This window comes from Bufo bufo, chromosome 1 (assembly GCF_905171765.1).
Source record: "Bufo bufo chromosome 1, aBufBuf1.1, whole genome shotgun sequence".
NCBI classification, from domain to species: domain Eukaryota; kingdom Metazoa; phylum Chordata; class Amphibia; order Anura; family Bufonidae; genus Bufo; species Bufo bufo.
In genome coordinates, this window is record NC_053389.1 from 804,732 (window position 1) to 823,032 (window position 18,301).

The window sequence follows — 18,301 nt, forward strand, 5'->3', positions numbered from 1 at the left end:
CCGGCCTGGCGAGGCAATGCACAGGCGCGGGATCTCGGCCGGACTGAAGGATGATGCAAGGGAATAGGAGCTCGGGCATAGGCAGAGGCTGGCGTGGGGGAAACAATGAAAAAAGGCATGGCAGCCTGGGCACCAACACAGTGAACGCCGCCCCTGGGCACTTGCGAGTGATCATTTGCATCTGAATCAAAGTTCATTTTTACAGCTTCTGCAAGTATAAAGAAAAAGACAAAGGTACCATTACATTCATGTATAGGTGTGCTATAGGACAATGTAAGCGCTGTATATGGCCATATGGAGGTGACAGACTCCTCTTAACTATTTTCTGAAGTTCCATAGCATTAAATAGAGAGGATGTCATGTATGCACGATGTGCTCTCTCTTTACTTCAGGGGTCCCATTCTGCAGATAGGAGCAGACCCACACTTATCCGACATTTGTCATATCCTAGCAGTATGCTATAAATGTCCCAGTGCAACCACTTTAATATTTAAAGTAATAAAAGTTTGTAATGACTTTTTTAGCTCATTCATTTTTTCTCTTCTACCTCTTAGCTATACCTTTCCATGTAGTATTTCTTCAACTGAGACATGAATGAAATTCTGAAGTCAGAAATTTTCATTGTCATTTATGGAAAAAATGAAGGCGTTTCGTTTGAAGAATTTGGTGGACTTTTCCGCCAGGTCCATGGTTACTATCTTAACCTGTCGCATTATGGATACTCCTCACTGAGGGAGTTATTAAAGGACATGAATGATTTGGTCGTGGTAAAGACTATAAATGGGCAGCCTATGATGAGATGTAAATCACCCTCAAGACATCATGTAGTGGTTTCATATGGGAACAATTCGCCTCAAGCAGAGGAGCAGATCTCAGATGTTTCAAATATTCCTTTACCTTCATCTGGACATTCTTCAGGTAGGAATCCTATCTAACACATCCTATTTTGATACTTTTATGTGACACTGGGTGATATAATGAATTGTGACTAATGAATGTATAGTAGTATGGCATCTTCTATGCATACAGATATTATTGACTTATGGTTTATGGGATGATAGATAGAGAATTGTGTTGCCTATCTAAAATGTCTGTATTGCAGTTTTCTAGCCATAGAGCAAATGTTCTCGAAACAGAGAAAACCCCAGAAAACCAATAGATAAGATATAATTCCTCATCTTCACATATTCCTAAAACAATTCACAATTTATTTGTTTCTGCTTCAGAAGCCAGGCAAAGAGGCAGGGGAGGGTGTAGACCTAGATGACTAGCTCACCTGTGCTTGCTCATGTGATGGAGGAGAGAAGCAGGAGGGCTCTAGAATTGAGAACCAATAAGATAGAGTGGGTTCACATCACGTTTTTGCCATCCGTTTGACATATACTGTACTTTGGGAAAAACAAGGGATACAAAAGCGTAGCACACCAGGCTTATCCTTCCTGCAGAGTCTGGTAATAAAACATAGTTGGTTTTTTTGTTTTTTTTCAATGCAACTCTATAGTCAATGGATACTACCATATAGCATCTGTCAGAGGCATCCGTTAACATACATGCTTTTTTATGTTAACGGATGACAAAAACATGATGTGAACCCACCTTTACATCTGTGCTCTACTTAAATCCTGCTGTCCTTTTTCTCAATGTCCGTTATTATTCATTATTCAGTTTTGTATCTCTGTGCATTTTGTGAGTAGCATAGTCTGGCAGTGGATGTGCGTCTTGCTGAGCAGGTTACCAGTAATTTGACAGTTTAATTACAATCCCCATTTTATAGCTCACCACTAGCCCTTCAGGTGGGCCCAGCCACCACCTTGCTCACCAGCTCCGCTCTGTCCTAGGGCTCTGGCAGTCAAGTCCCAGCGGCATCTCTCTCTCCCTGCCTGGTAGTTCCAGCCACCGGCGTAGCACAGCTTTCTCATGGCAGGCCACCAATGGCGGATTATAATAGGGGCATTTGGGTCGGGGGCCCGGCATAACTGGGGGGCCCAACGCCGACCCGAACACCCACATACTGCGGCGGGGCACGGGAGCACATAGTTCCCTGGCCCGCCGCCAATCACCGCCATAGGCTTCAGGCCTATGCGGTAGTGGAATCCCGGCGCAGGTGTGCCTGGTGACATCATCGCGTGCCTGTGCTAGGATGCAGCACAGTGACGTGTGCGCACGCCTGCCATCGCGCGTGGACACACATAGGTGAGTATTTAACTTTTAGATTTTTTTTTTCAGTTTTTCTATTTTATGTGCCAACTAGGGGGACATGGGGGGGCAGGAGGGCATATTAGTTAAATGAAAGTTATTCAGGGGCAAATTACTATATTGGAGCTGGCTGTGTGGGGGCAAATTACTATATTGTGGCTGGCTGTGTGGGGGAAAATTACCATATTGGGGCTGGCTGTGGGGGCAAATTAATATATTGGGGCTGGCTGTGTGGGGGCAAATTAATATATTGGGGCTGGCTGTGTGGGGGCAGATTAATATATTGGGGCTGGCTGTGTGGGGGCAAATTACTATATTGGGGCTGACTGTGTGGGGGCAAATTACTATATTGGGGCTGGCTGTGTGGGGGCAAATTACCATATTGGGGCTGGCTGTGTGTGGGCAAATTATTATATTGGGGCTGGCTGTGTGGGGGCAGATTAATATATTGGGGCTGGCTGTGTGGGGGCAGATTAATATATTGGGACTGGCTGTCTGGGGGCAAATTACTATATTGGGGCTGACTGTGTGGGGGCAAATTACTATATTGGGGCTGGCTGTGTAAGGGCATATTACTATGTGGGGGAAATTTATTATGGGGAGATTACTGTGTGGGGGAAATTACCATATGGGGCAGTGTGGTGTAAATTACTGTGTGGGGGAATTTACTATATAGGGCAGTGTGGTGGAAATTACTGTATGGGAAATTGCTATATGGGGGCATTGTGGTGGAAATTACTGTGTGGGGGCCAATTACTATGTGGGGGCAGTGTGGGGAACGTTGCTATTGGGGAGGCACTGTAATGGCATTTCTATTACAGGGATTTTTGGGGACACTATACAGGGATTATTACCTGGAGCATAATTTAGGGTGTCATTATTACTGGGGGCACTCTAGAAGACAATATAATTGCTTTAGACACTATAGGGACATTAATTAAACTAGTGTACAGTAGAACTGGCTTAGTTACCCATAGCAACCAATCAGATTCCTCTTTTTATTTTTGACAGCTCTTTTGGAAATCCAGTTCTACTTTACACCAGTTTGATAAATAACCCCAATTATGTCTCCTGGGGTCACTATTTTTTCAGCAGTATAGTGCCTGGGGCATTGGGGTGCACCACGGGCACAGTATTGGGGGTGGCAGCAAGATGACTTTGTCGGTACACCAGGATGGGGATGTTGATGGAAAAATTGAGAAATCTAATGTCTCTGTGTAACAAACTCTGTAGAGACGAGATGCGGCTGAAAGAATTTGTCATGGCCGTCTGGATCAAACGGAGGAGAAAAGGAAAGAGAAGATCTACACGACAGGAGATGTCCCTGGATATAAGAGGTTTGTGGTGCTGTGCTCTCCTCCAAGTCCTTTTTATTATAATTATATGTATTTTAAATGTGGCGACCAAATTTTAAAGATTAGGAGCCAATTTGGGATTTTTTTTTTAGTCTGGAGATGTCATATGGCTTAGGAAGAGACTGTGCCACTCACGAAGCACCGCAGACTCTTCATACAAAAAAATAAATAAACTAAAATGGAGGGAGGGGCCCAAGTTCGGTAGACAGCCCCGGGTCTATCATGCACTTAATCCACCCCTGTAGGCCACCCTTTGAGAAGGTACTTGAAAATTAGTTCTAGTTTCCTGCTAGGTGTGTCAGGTGCTTATTTGCCAGTTCTGTGTACTAACGTCTCCCTGACTTCTGGGTTTGACCCTTTGCTGCCTGGTATGGATGAGCAAATTGATTCTAAATGAATTGGATTTGCTGCAAATTTCACAACAATTCTGCTGCCAAATAATAATTTGCTTTGGACCATTTTACTGTGTAAATTAGTGGAAAACTGGGCAGGAAGGATGAAGATTTAGGATCACAAGCCTCAAGGAGCGAGGGAGCTTGCCATGATTTGCTCAGAGGCTGACAGACAACTTGTGATTAGAGATGAATGAACTTCTTGAAATTCATTTTGTTTCCTATTCATTGAATTTTTTTAAAATTTGTTTTGTACACAAATTGATTCTACATAAATCAAAGTTGCTTCAATTGTCCTGAAAATTGATATACATATAACATCCCCTAGTCTTCTAGGACTCACACATGTTAAGATTTTCATATTACAAAGCTTCCAAAGACTTCCCTTAAAAGGAGCAGATGATGTTTAAACACACATGGTGTTATAATAAGCCAAGTAGACTACTGTCTATCATAGTAAGAAACCAAGGGGGTGGTACCAACATTACTGGAATTAAGACAGAGGCAGGAGATACCCTCCGAGATACCGACGATATCTTAAGGGAATTTACCAGGTATTTTTCAACGCTATATCAATCTGGATCCAAAAATCAGGGGGGGGAAATAGATCAATACCTGGATAATATCGAGATCCCTGAGTTTGGTCAACAAGATATCGACTGGCTGAATAGACCTATTCAACTGACCGAGCTACAGATTACGTTGCACTCCATCAAGGGCAATACATCTCCAGGGGTGGATGGTTTTCCATTTGAACTATACCGGAAACATGAGGGAACTATTCTCCCTCAAATGCTGGAGGTGCTAAATCAATCTTGGACAATGGGTTCCCTTCCACCCTCATGGATGGAGGCCACCATCACACTGATCCCCAAGAAGGGGAAGGATCCGCTGTTGGTCACTTCCTACCGCCCCATCTCTCTGTTGAATACAGACTATAAAATTCTTGCAAAATTGCTAGCCAACAGATTAAAAACCGTCATTCATAAAATCGTTCATGCAGACCAAACCGGGTTTATCCCCAAAAGGAATATACAGGACAATATAAGGCGGGCCTTTTTGAACATCCAGCTGGGGGATGGGGAGGACTGCTCCATCCTGTCACTGGATGCCGCTAAGGCCTTTGACAGGGTGGAGTGGCCCTTCCTTTGGAGGGTAATGTCCCAGGTAAAGATAGGCGAATACTTCTCCAGATGGGTGCGCATTCTGTACCAAACTCCGGTATCCAGGGTCCGAGTTAATGGTGAATACTCTGCCCCTTTTTCTCTGACCCGAGGAACACGTCAGGGCTGTCCCCTCTCCCCCTTGCTCTTCTCACTGTTCCTGGAGCCAATTGCATGTAAAATTAGATCAGATGTGGAAATATTTGGCTTTGGGTGCGAGGGAGAAGCTGATAAAATTAGTTTATACGCGGACGATATGCTGCTCTTTTTGGGGAAGGGGTATACAAATTTACCCAGGGTTATGGAAAGTCTGGACGAGTTTGGATGCCTGTCTGGATACGATATAAACTGGGAAAAATCAAAATTTCTTCCATTGAGACGCCCGGTTCCACAGGGCCATAATGTTCGGGTCAGTATACTGACCCCAGCAGACTCCCTACTTTACCTGGGTATCCAGATAGGGACCAAGTTGGAACATTATAAGAAACTGAATATACTCCCAATAATAGATAAAGTTAAGGAAAAAATTAGAACATGGCTTAAACTTCCCCTGTCACAAATTAACCGAATAGCCCTCATCAAAATGACATTACTACCAATGTTACTATACGTTTTCAATGCCAGTCCAATTACGATAGAAGATAAATTCTTTAATAAGTTAGAGAGCCTATTTAACGAACTGATTTGGGGCCGTAAACGAGTCAGAATCAAAATACGGTATCTGTATAAAGAAGGGGGTGGAATGTCCATCCCGTTCATAAAAGGATATTATCTTGCTGCTCAACTGAGATGGTGTGTGAGGAATCGAAGGAATAAATGCATTCGGCTCCTTTTTGGGGAGCATTGTAGACCATGGTCGGACCTCTTCCATATTCTCGAAACCGGTATCTTTAAGAAGAAAACAATAACAAATCCGTTTAGTAGAATGCTTGGTTACATCTGGCAACAGATTAGAGATATGGTAGGTGCATCTGAAGCAGTTCAGTACACCCCACTGTGGGGCAATGCACACTTGCCACAAGTTATGCAATTGGGTCAAGCTGAATATTGGGAAAAATATGGGATACACTTAGTAACACAAGTTTTTCATAAGGGACAGATTAAGCCCCTAAATGAAATACTACTAGACACTAAACTAGGATTTATGGATAAATTTAGATATGAACAATTACGTCACGCTATACACCACACGGATAATAAGAACTATTTGAAGATAGTAAAAAACACTTTTTTAGATGATTGCCACGACATGACATTCAACACGTCTATATCGCACATTTATGTTAAGTTAAAATATGAATACACAAAAACTATCACTTTTAGAGGTGAGGATAAATGGGAAAGAGATTTACAGAAGGGGGAACCCATTTTTTGGAATATTGTTTATAGAAATATTAAAAGATCGACTGTGTCCGCCCGCCCATGCATGGATTCTTTTGAAAATCATACACCGCCTTTACTACACACCAGCATTACTCCATACCCTTTATAAAGATAGGAAACAGAACTGCTATACATGTAACAAAGATAGAGGAGATTATAAACACCTGCTGTGGGAATGCCCAGGGATAAATCAATACTGGATCAAAATATTTCGGAAACTGCAGGACTGTTCCCCGATGAAGTACCAGGCATGCATTGATTATGTTATTCTGGGGATCTTCCCAGAGACAGATCAAAATAAAACCGAGCAGACACTCTGGTTACGGGGCACAGCACTAGCCAAAATAATAATTGTTAAACATTGGGGTACAATGAAATACCCCAGTTTTTGGGAGTGGATGAACAGGGTTAGGCAGTATGAACACATATTAGCCCAAACAGCTCGGAAAAAGGTAGTCTGGCAGCGGATCTGGGGTAACTGGAAACAATGATAGTTGATGTAGATATGGAACAGAAAGGGGACAACTAGAAACAATAATGAATTAACAATCAATGTAGACACGGCAGCTCCGCGGAAAGAAAAGGGGGGGTGGAGGGAGGGACAGGGGGGATGATTAGTAAAAGAGAAATTTAATACAAGATGCATCTAATATACTGACTCTATTATTATGTGACACTGAAGTGGAAGATTGTCGTTTTTTCTTCTTGTTTTTGTCTTTTGGAAAATAAAATATATTTTAAAAAAAACAAAAAAAAAACACACATGGTATTATGGCAAAAAGACAGAGGCTTGTTGGAACCAAGTGTTCAAAAATTAGGCCTCAGCGGAGGCAGATCCCTTAACCTGTCTATACACATGTTCATGTTACATATACACATACATATTAATGTCAAAAGAAAGAGTTGGTTTAACAGGGGCAGAAACCCTGCTTGTGTTTATACATGCACAAGTGTTAAGTGTCAGAAGAAAGACTGTTCCGTTCTGTACAAGCATCTGCAACGTGCTGTCCTCGCATGACTGATCATGTCCCAGGTTTATCGGATTGCCAAGTGGTGTGGTGCGGCCTCAATAGTTTTATTGTGTGTGTCATGGTGCTCATACCTGGATACCGTCACTCCAGGGTTAGGCTCTGAAGGTGGAGGTGGAGAAATAGTCGAGTCCAGACTTTTAGAATGACTGCTTGCATATATACACGTATACACGTACAAGTGTTAATTGTCTGACAAAAGAGTGGCTTGTTCTGAACAAGGCTGGAAAGATTTTTCCTTCTAATTGGGAGCAGCAGCAGTACAGTGTGGATGTAGAAAGGATAGGGGAATCGTGAATGTGGTGACCATACTAGTGACAGCACTAGCAGCACAGCATAGAACAGACAAGGCAGTAGATGCGTTTAGTAGTAAATGTGTGTAGTAGTAGTAATGACTGTGTAGCGGTAATGGTAGTGGCAGTAGGGGTAATGGAGGTGGCAGTAGGGGATTAGCAGCAGGTAATAGAAGTTGCAGCAACAACCATATGGTACGAAATATGATGGTAGGCAGGCAGACAGCATAGGAGCATGATGGCAACAGCAGACATTTGGTACAGAACAGTAGGCAGGAAGACAGCAGTGGCATTCTGGTGGCAGCATTAGCCATTTGGTACAGAACACGATGGTAGGCAGACAGACAGCAAATTGGCATGATGGCAGCAGCCATATAGTACAGAACATGATGGCAGACAGCAGCAGTGGCAAGATGGGGCACCATCAGCAAGGGCAGATCTATTTATCGGCCAAAGTCGGAGGAGTGTGCAAATCAAAAAACTTTTGACAAATGTGATGTTTTGCACACTGGCAGGGGACAACTTGGTTCTCATGGGGATCACCTGCTGCGCTGAAATCTCTGTTATAACAGAGAGAATACTGGGCGTGTTCTAGCCTCTGTTTCAGTCTGCCTGCCCAGAAGCCAATGGTGTCAAGGAACACTATATGCACCTGCGAAAGGCCAGAGATCAGGTAGAACTGAACCGGAGCATTGAGGTCTCCATTTGCTGATTTGGCTCAACCTGGCATGGCACATTGAAAAATGTCTCCAAAATGTTGTTATTACTGAACTGGCTGCTGCTTCTGTGGCTTAAAGAGGTTTCAGACACACGGGTGGCAGGTGTCTGCTACTGAAAGTTTTGGGAGGTTAGGGGAGAAGCAGACAGCAGGAAAGGGCAAGGGGCTTGGGCACTTTGAAAACTAAAGCCTACCTAGGAATAAAAGTGACTGTTCAGACTGCACTTGCCCTTTTGGTGCATTTTCTGTATCCTGAGCTCCCGGTGACTGCATCAGAGTCCCTGACGATAGAGGTTTAGCTGCTTAGTACATCGGGACTATCCCAGGAGGTAGAGGTCTGGTTGTTTCCCTGCAGTGATGGCCAGATCTATGTACAGGCTTTAAAGGCTGAATATGAGGGGAGCACCATTAGGGTTAGTCCTATGCCAAACTGGTTAGTTGGCACAGTGGGTCCACATTTACTGATTCGTGGCACTGTCATTGCATTAAAGAGCTTAAAGAACTCCCCCAAAATATTTTATTCTCTGACCTGTTAGAAAGGTACATGATGTTATCTGTAGTGAATGTAATCTTCTTACCAGTGACTGTATTTGTAAGTTATCCCCTCCCTTCTGCGTCTCGGCTGTGTCATGTGACCAGCAATCAGAGTTTCCAAATACAACATCTTATTTTGGACAGGAAGCCAGTTTCTCTATGTATTCCTATGGGAGACTAAATGTCAGTCCTAGGAATGAATAGAGAAGGAACTGACTCCCTGTCCTGTGTCAGTTGGGGATCAGAGAGTTGGTCACATAACACAGCTAGAAATTAGATGAGTGGATAACTCACAAATACAGTCACTGATGAGATGACATTCACTAAAGATTACATCATGTACCTTTCTAGCAGGTTAAATATTTTGCGGGAGTTCTTCAAAAGGAGGAGGGAGAGAGCAAAATTTAAAGTAAAGAGAGAATGACGAAGGAGAAAAATAAATGAGTCCTAGGAGACCTTTGACTGTCATAAACCAATTTTAGACCAGTTAGAATACTTTTAATTTGGGTAAAGTTGATTGAGATCCAAATAAAATTTTTGGGCCAATTTGGTGAATTGTACCCAAAAAGAACTTCAAGAAATTCATTCATCTCTACTACTCGCGATTACTTCAGATTGCATATACTTTGTCTCTCATGACTTAATTCCTTAACTACAGTTCTGCCTGATCGCTCAGTGCTCTGCATTGGTGTCTCTTAACCCCTATGGGTAAGCTATCATTTGAACAGAGACTACGCCAAGAGGTAGCCTTGTGTTTCCCCAGCATCAGAGTCTAGATCCCTATATTGGGGTTAAAGAGTGATGACCTGGTGAACCATTTACAGTTCATTTGGAACGTCTTCAGACCCTTTCACTTTCTGTTGCAGAATTGTGCTAAAAGTAAAAAAAAAACTATTCCAGTTTTTCATCATCATTCTGCACTCAATGACCTAATAATGACCCTTTACTCAGTACTTAGTTGAAGTACCTTTGGCAGCAATTACAGCCTCCAGTTTTCTTGCTTATGGTGCCACAAGGTTTACTCATCTAGATTTGGGGATTTTCTGCCATTCTTCTCTGCAGATCCTCTTAATCTCAAGTTGAAGGGAGACCATCAGTGGAAAGCCATTTTTAGGTCTCTCCAGAAATGTTATATTGGGTTCAAGTCAGGACACTGACTGGGCCACTTAAAGTGGTGGTCTCACTTCACCAATGGCATTTATTGTGCAGAGAAATGGATTCATTTTTCCATCACATTATACATCTCATTTCCATGGTTACAACCACCCTGCAATCCAGCGGCGGTGGCTGTGCTTGCACACTGTACAGTAGAAAAAAAGTGCTGGACTTTGTGCACTCCCATGGCCCCAGCCACTGCTGCTAGATTGTAGGGTGGTCGTAACCATGGAAACGAGCAGTGTATAATCTGATGGAAAAATTAATCTAGCCAGCAAAGGAGGCAATATGGACAATCACAATACATTAGTAAGTGCCTTGTATTAACTTTCTGTACATTATAAATGCCATTACTGGAGTGTGACACCCCCTTTAAGGCCATTCACAGAATTGTCCCTAAGCCACCCCTGTGCTGTCTTGGTTGTGTGCTTAGGGCCATTGTCTTGTTGGAAGTTGAACCTTCTGCCCAGTCTGAGGTCCAGGGTAGTCTGGATCAGTTTTTCATTAACAATATCTTTGTACTTTGCTCTACTCAGCTTTCTCTCAACCCTGACCGGTCTCCCTGTCCAAACCGCTGAAAAACACCCCACAGCATGATACTGCTGCCACCATGATTCACTGTAGAAATGGTATTGGGCAGGTGATGAGTAATGCCTGGTTACCTCCAAACATGATGCTTAGAATTGAGGCCAAAAAATTCAATCTTGGTTTCCTCAGGCGAGATAATCCTTGTTTTTCACAGTCTGAGAGTCCTTTAGGTGATTTTTGCAAACTCCAGACTTTACTTTCTTTTACTGAGAATAGGATACTTGCTGGCCACTAGGGCTGAAGCGATTACTTGAATTAATCGATTAACTCGACACAAAAAAATCCTCAAATCGATGAATCGTTTGTGCCATGTGACCACAGAGTGTAAGTTAAGAGCTTGCTATTACTCACGCTCCATGGTCACCCGCCTGCTCGCACAACGCTGCTTTGGATCCTGACGTACACACATCGTCAGGACATTTTAGTTCATTGGCGCTGCGGCTGGGCACTGATGGCTAGAAGGGGGAGTGTGAGAACTGATGGCAGTGGGTGGAGCTGGTGGCATTGGGGAGGAGCTGATGGCAGTGGGAGGGGGAACAACTGATGACATGGGGGAGCTGGTGGCACTGGGGGGGGGCTGATGGCACTGGGGGGGAGCTGAAGGCACTTGGGGAGTGGGGCTGATGGGACTGGGGGGGGGAGAGATGAAGGCACTGGGGGGGGGGGGCTGATGGGACTGAGGTGGGGGAGAGATGAAGGCACTGGGGGAGTGGAGCTGATGGGACTGGGGTGGGGGAGAGAGGAAGGCACTGGGGGAGTGGAGCTGATGGGACTGGGGTGGGGGAGAGAGGAAGGCACTGGGGGAGTGGAGCTGATGGGACTGGGGGGGGGGAGAGATGAAGGCACTGGGGGAGTGGGGCTGATGGGACTGGGGTGGGGGAGAGATGAAGGCACTGGGGAAGTGGGGCTGATGGGACTGGTGTGGGGGAGAGATGAAGGCACTGGGGGAGTGGAGCTGATGGGACTGGGGTGGGGGAGAGATGAAGGCAGTGGGAGAACAGCTGATGGCACTGGGGTGGGAGAGAGCTGATGGGAGGGGTGGGGGAGAGATGAAGGCACTGGGGGAGTAGAGCTGATGGGACTGGGGTGGGGGAGAGCTGATGGGACTGGGGTGGGGGAGAGCTGTTGGGACTGGGGTGGGGGAGAGCTGTTGGGACTGGGGTGGGGGAGAGCTGTTGGGACTGGGGTGGGGGAGAGATGATGGCACTGGGGTGGGGGAGAGCTGATGGCACTGCTGTGGGGGAGAGCTGAAGGCACTGGGAGAACAGCTGATGACACTGGGGGATAGTGGAGCTGATGGCACTGGGGGGAACTGATGCACTTGGGATGATCGCACAGGGGGAAAGAAGGGTGTTGAGGACTGATGGCAGGGGGTCTGATGAGGTTTTTATAAAGGAAAACAGTCTATTAATTCATTTCTTCTTATTAAAGTGCTCGATTTAATTTTAAAAATAATCGGTAGAATACTCGATTACTAAAATAATAATTTACTGCAGCCCTACTGGCCACTCTGCCATAAAGCCCAGATTGATGGAGCGCTTCTGGAAGTTTCTCCCATACAGGATCTTTGAAGCCCAGCCAGGATCTTTGAAGCCCAGCCAGGATGACTATTGGGTTCATTGACACCTCTCTTATCAAGGCCCTTCTCTGCCTATTAGTTTGATGAAGTGACCAGCTCCAGGAAGAGTTCTGGTTGTTGCAAGCTGCTTCCATTTAAGAATCATGGAGGCCACTGTGCTCTTGGGAGCTTTCAGTGGAACTGCCATTTTTTGTACCCTTCTTCAGATCTGTGCATCCACACAATCCTGTCTCCTACTCTCTCCTTTATAAAATTCTGTTTTCACTTTCATATTAAGGGGTATTGAGAGCAGATTAATGGGGGAAACATAAAGGGGTATTCCGGTTACCATAAATATAACTTATGTTTTAGACTAATTCATTAATAATTACCTAATATCATGAAAATTTCACATATTTACTGTTCAGTAGTTATAAAAGTAGTTTTCTTCCTCTGCTACCCTCTGTGTTTGCTCATAAATTACCATGGCATCGACCTGTAGCTCTGAGCCTTTGTCAGGTCGAGCATGCTCAGTGTGTTGCTCTCAATTCTCTAGATAAATGTGTTGTGAAACAAAGGGAGTGTCAGTGTGCTGGTGATTACTGAGTAGAGGGGCGTGGCTGGGATGTATATCAGGTAGCCAATCAACACTCACAGCAGGTAAGCTAGGGATTGTGGGAATTGTAGTGTTTGGAGTTTTGTGAGAGAAGATCAGGCACCATGATACTCTCAGTGTGTTGCAGGCTCACAGCTAGACAGATGGATTGCAAGATAAATTGAAGCTCGGGTTATATGTATAGGTATGGTTCTGGTTGGGTCACAGCTTGCAGCCTTAATGCAGTTTTTCAAAAATGAAGTTACTTTACCGGAATACCCCTTAAAGTAAAGGGTCTGAATACTTATCTCAGTGTAAGATTTTAGTTGTCCCGTTTTGAGAAATTAGCAAAGATTTGAAGCATTCTGTTTTTACTTTGTCATTATCGGATATTGAGTGCACGATGATAAAAAAAAAATAGATTTTTTTAAAAATTTCAGCACAAGGTCACAACCTAACAAAATGTGAAAGGGTCTAAATTACTTTTCCAAACTTTCCAACCAAAATCTATTTTAGTGACCCTGTGGATCCACATTCCTCTTTGTTATAATAGAATTCCTCTTCCAAAATTGACCATGAAAGTCTCTGTTCACATCACCCATAGGGCATACGTTTGGTGCAGATTTAAAATATGCAATCAAACATATACGATATACTTATATAGTATTGTATGTGGTTATTGACTTGTATTTCAAAAAATACTAAGTATTATATAGCTACATCATACCATTACACTGTGTGTAGTCAACTCGGCTTCTCCAAACAGTCAAAGATATGCTACTAGGTATGCTGGCCAAACAGTGTGCAAAAGGATACTGTCATGGATATGAGTTTGATCATTGAAGTCCATTGGCACATCAACTTATTGTATTTGTCGAACAAGTGGTAAACATGGTCAGTAATGGAAGTTAGCACTTATATACAGACTATCATTGGGCACTAACCAGTGTCTGCCATGTTCTTACTGTGTGGCTTCAGACAACAGTCTATTACTTTATTGTGTATATACTGTATACAACACATCAGTATAAGGTAAACTAGTTGTATAGTTTGTGAAATATTGTCAATTTTGTTTGCAATATACGTCCGCTATGTCGCTGAAATCAAACATTAAAAATAATAAATTGAATTATGTCTATTAGGTCCTGATGTAAGCAAAAGTGCGCAAAGCCAACCTACATCTCTCCAACAGAACCATCTAAAGGTAAGCACCGCACCTGAGAAGCAAGCTGTTAAGAGTACTGTATGAGCTGCTTACACAGAACTGCTTATGAAGTACCCTGGATAGGGGGCACTATAAATTAACACCTTGTCATTGTTTCCTATGGCTAGCTTTCAATGTTCCTATGTAATAAATGTCCACCTTACTAAACATTTTATTTATGCAACTGTTAACGTATATTACATTTGATGCTATGTGCCTGGTTTCCAGCAGGTGGTGTAGGTCTTGCATAGTCCTAGAGACAAGAATGCAACTAACCATTTCACTCTTTCTCCCCCTTTGGACAGAAGTGGGCTGTCCTGCTTCCCACCAAGGGAGCGGTTTTTCAGGAAACTGTAGTGAGTTGAAGTTGTAGTCCTAAGAGACAAGACATGACGCAGCGAGAGGATATGTTTTCCCCCTCTCCTGCTGCAGGATCCTGGGAAGCAGCTTCTAGAGTACTACCCTCCTTGCTTTTGACTGAACTATATACTTTATTTACATGAGACGGAAAATGGGCAAAAGACACCCTACTTATTGAACAGATAATAGACTTAAGCCAGATGGGAACAAAGAGAAGCAGTTAGACCAACTGCCGCCACATTGCACCCTGCTGTTACCAAGTGGAGTAAAAGAAACATTTTTGTATTACCAATTTCATTCAGTAAACTATGTTTAAGTTTTCCAGTCTGGACTTCTTTGTCTACTTCAACTCAATTATTGCATTGAACCGCCCCTAGGGAGCGTAGGCCTGAGGTAGGACGACCGTGACACGGAGACACTACACTAGGCCATATTATACCACTCATAGACCTCAACACAAATATACTGGAGATCCACGGGGTGTAGGTTCCAATTGGCTTCTCGGACAGGATTAGAGATGAGTGAATTTCTCAAAAATTAGATTCGGCCGATTCGCAGAATTTTCCGAAAATATTCTATTTGATCCGAATTTATTCGTGGCGAATCGCATTAAAAATAGCTATTTCCTGGTTGCAGAGAGCCTGAATAGTGGTGTAGAACACTGTGCCTTGCAGTAACACGCATAGGGAGTATGCGGTGGTAGTGAAACAATAAGGTGAGTCAGTATGACACGCACATGACGGGCATCACTCTTAGAATCACTGCACACTTCACGTATTTGAGCAGTTAAGGGCCCAAAACTGACCAAATAACTCAAGTGTGATCTCACCCTTACAGGTTGATGTTAGCGGCAGGTATAAAGAACCGTGCAGAGGCCCAAGATCCTACTGTAGCATGAAAGAGCAGCAGCATGAGGAGACCACAGAGTGGCAAGGTGACACAGAGTGTGGAGGTGGCAGCAGCATGAGAAGACAACAGAGTGGCCCAGTGACATAGTGTTGATTTAGCAGCAGCAGGAGGAGACCACAGAGTGGCAAAATGACATAGTGTGGAGGTGGCAGCAGCGTGAGGAGGCCACAGACTGGCAAGGTGACAGTGTGGAGGTGGCAACAGCAGCAGCATGAGGGAGGCCAGAGGGTGGAGGTGGCAGCAGCATGAGGAGACCACAGAGAGGCCCAGAGACAGAGTTGTGAGTTTGCAGCAGCATGAGGAGACCACAGAGTGGCAAGGTGACATAGTGTGGAGGTGACAACAGCAGCATTAGGAGGCCACAGAGTGACCCAGTGACATAGTGTTGATTACAGCAGCAATGAGCAACCCCACAGACGAGGCAAGGAGGACCTAGTGTGGAGGTGGCCGCCCGCAGCATGAGGAGCCCAGAGTGGAGAGGTGGCATGCAGCATCAGGAGACCCACAGAGTGGTAAGCCAGAAGAAACTGGATTCTTTTGTCAAGGTTTGGGTGAGGCAGCATGGATGCGCTAATCTGATGCATCAGGCATTGTGGGGGGAAATCCTGGTTGATCTACGCCTGATTAATCTTGACAACAGTCAGTCCTCCCCATATTTTGAGTGGACAGGCAAGTTTTCCTTGGGGTAACTATGGCCCCTGCCGCACTAAACACCCGCTCTGATGCCATACTACTGGCTGGGCAGGACAGCTTTTCCAGGGTTTACTCGGACAGTTGCGGCCAAAAATCCAGTTTGGCTGCCCAGTAGTCCAGTGGATCTTCAATGTGGGGGTGGCAGGGTGCTGTCCAAGTATGCCACCACCTGCTGGTTCAGGTTCTGCTCCGGGTATAGCTGCTGCTGCTGTTGAGTAGTTTCTTCACTAGGCGGGATAAGAAAACTGCTCATCGACTCTAGAATCAAGCTGCTGCTGATGGAGCTGGAACTGCTCCTACACCCCCCTCCCCACCACAGCAGCCATGGCAGTGGAACGAGAGTGCAGAGGACATGCGAGAGGATTGACGATGGCGCAGATAGGCAGCGACCAACTGACTACATAGGATGTCTCTATAGTAGTTCAGTTCGTTCGACCTCTCAGCGGGTGTAAAAAAAAAAAAAAAAAAAAAAGGCCCCCATTTTGGACCGGTAGCGAGGGTCCAACAAGGTGGAGAGCCAGAAGTCATCCCTATGCCGAATGGTGACAATTTGGCTGTCACTACCCAAGCAAGTCAGCATGCAGCGGGCCATTTGCACAAGTGACTCAGAGGGACTCCCTGCCTCCATCTCCACTGCATATTGCCACGGTGTGCCTGGGTCATCTGCCTCGTCTTCCTCATCTCCCTCTTACTACTCCGGTTGCTCCTGCTCCTCCTCTTTTGTCACCTGTGTAGAAAAACCACCCATTTCACTACACATTGCTTGTGCTCCAATGTCCCCTGACCAGCCAGATGTACCAGCATCTGTTCCAGGATATGAAGCAGTGGAATGACATTGTTCATCCCGTAGTCCTGGCGACTTACAAATAACATGACATCCTCAAATTTCCTGAGCAAACGGCAGGTGTCACACATGAGATGCCACTGGCTGACATCAAAGTTACACAGGAGAGTACTACTGTCCGCTTGGATCATCAAGAAATCGTTTGACCTTTCTCTGTATAGTCGGTCCAACATACGGTATGAAGGGTTGAATTCCAACGGGTGAAAATGTCGCATATCAGCCTATGTTGGGAGACCCCATTCTTTAGCTGCAGCTCAAGGAGAGTGTGCTTGGTGGTGTATGAGTGGCTGAAGTGCATGTAAAGTTTCCTGGCCATTTTTAGGATGTCTTGCAGATGGGTGGAAGACTTCAGGAACTGTTTGACAGCCAGATTGAACATGTGTGCCATGCAGGGTGCATGGCTCAGCCCTTCTTGATGCAGTGCCGACACCATGTTCTTCCCGTTGTCGGTCACCATGGTTCTGATTTTGAGTTGTTGCGGAGAAAGCCAGGATTCGATTTCTTGATGAAGGACATGGAGCAGTTCCTCCCCTGTGTGACTCCGTTCGCTCAGGTAAACGAGGTGTACAACCACGTGACACCGCCATGCCCTGCACATGTGATATGCTGAAGGAGCACTGTGAATTGTCCCTGCAGTGGAGGCTGAGGACACGGTGGAGGATGAGGAGGCAGAGGTGGACATTTTCGCAGGACCAACGGTGTGAGAACGTGGACGTGGAAGCAGGCAGGAACCACATTTTCCTTGACCGTAGTTACAGCTCCACGCGTTGGCGCTGCCGTGCACTTTGGCAGACACCGACAGGCTCAAGGAGCTCTACATATTTGTGCAGGGCTGGTACTGCCTTTTTGGCAAAGAAATGACAGCTTGGGACTCTCCACCTCGGCTTGGCACAAGCCATCAGTTCTCTGAAAGGTGCAGAGTCCACCACTTGGAAAGAGAGGGACTGCAGCACCAGCAACTTGGCCAGGAGCATGTTCAGGTACTGCACCGTTGGATGAGTGCACGCATACTGTTGTCTTTTGGTAATCGCTTCGGTGATCGATTGTTGATGGAATGACTGAAGAGGAGTAGGAGGGCAAGGAGCAGGAAAATCAGGACTGGTAGGTGATAGGAAGGACAGACAGCTCCCTTCGGCTGAGGTGGTGGAGCCTTGACTGCCTGAGATCGGGTGCGTTCCACTGGGTGGACCACCACATCGGAGCCACGGTTCTCTTAGGCGACTTTATGGTGACACTGCATATGTTGACGCAGGGCTGTGGTGCCAACATTGGCACCCTGGCCACGCTTCACCTTCTGCCCGCAGATTCGGCAAATGGCCACGTTCACCTCCTC

General features: G+C 45.1%; 1 protein-coding gene and 1 long non-coding RNA gene across 2 annotated transcripts in view; both read left to right on the forward strand.

Moving 5' to 3' along the window:
• LOC120986745 (carcinoembryonic antigen-related cell adhesion molecule 7-like) overlaps positions 1-18,301 on the forward strand; it is a 986,637-nt gene that overhangs the window by 607,361 nt on the left and 360,975 nt on the right. The gene's annotated exons all lie outside the window — the stretch shown is intronic.
• Positions 85-14,208, forward strand: LOC120986750. Its single transcript, XR_005775790.1, has 3 exons — positions 85-234; positions 555-918; positions 14,101-14,208. It is a non-coding gene; the product is annotated as an uncharacterized LOC120986750 (long non-coding RNA).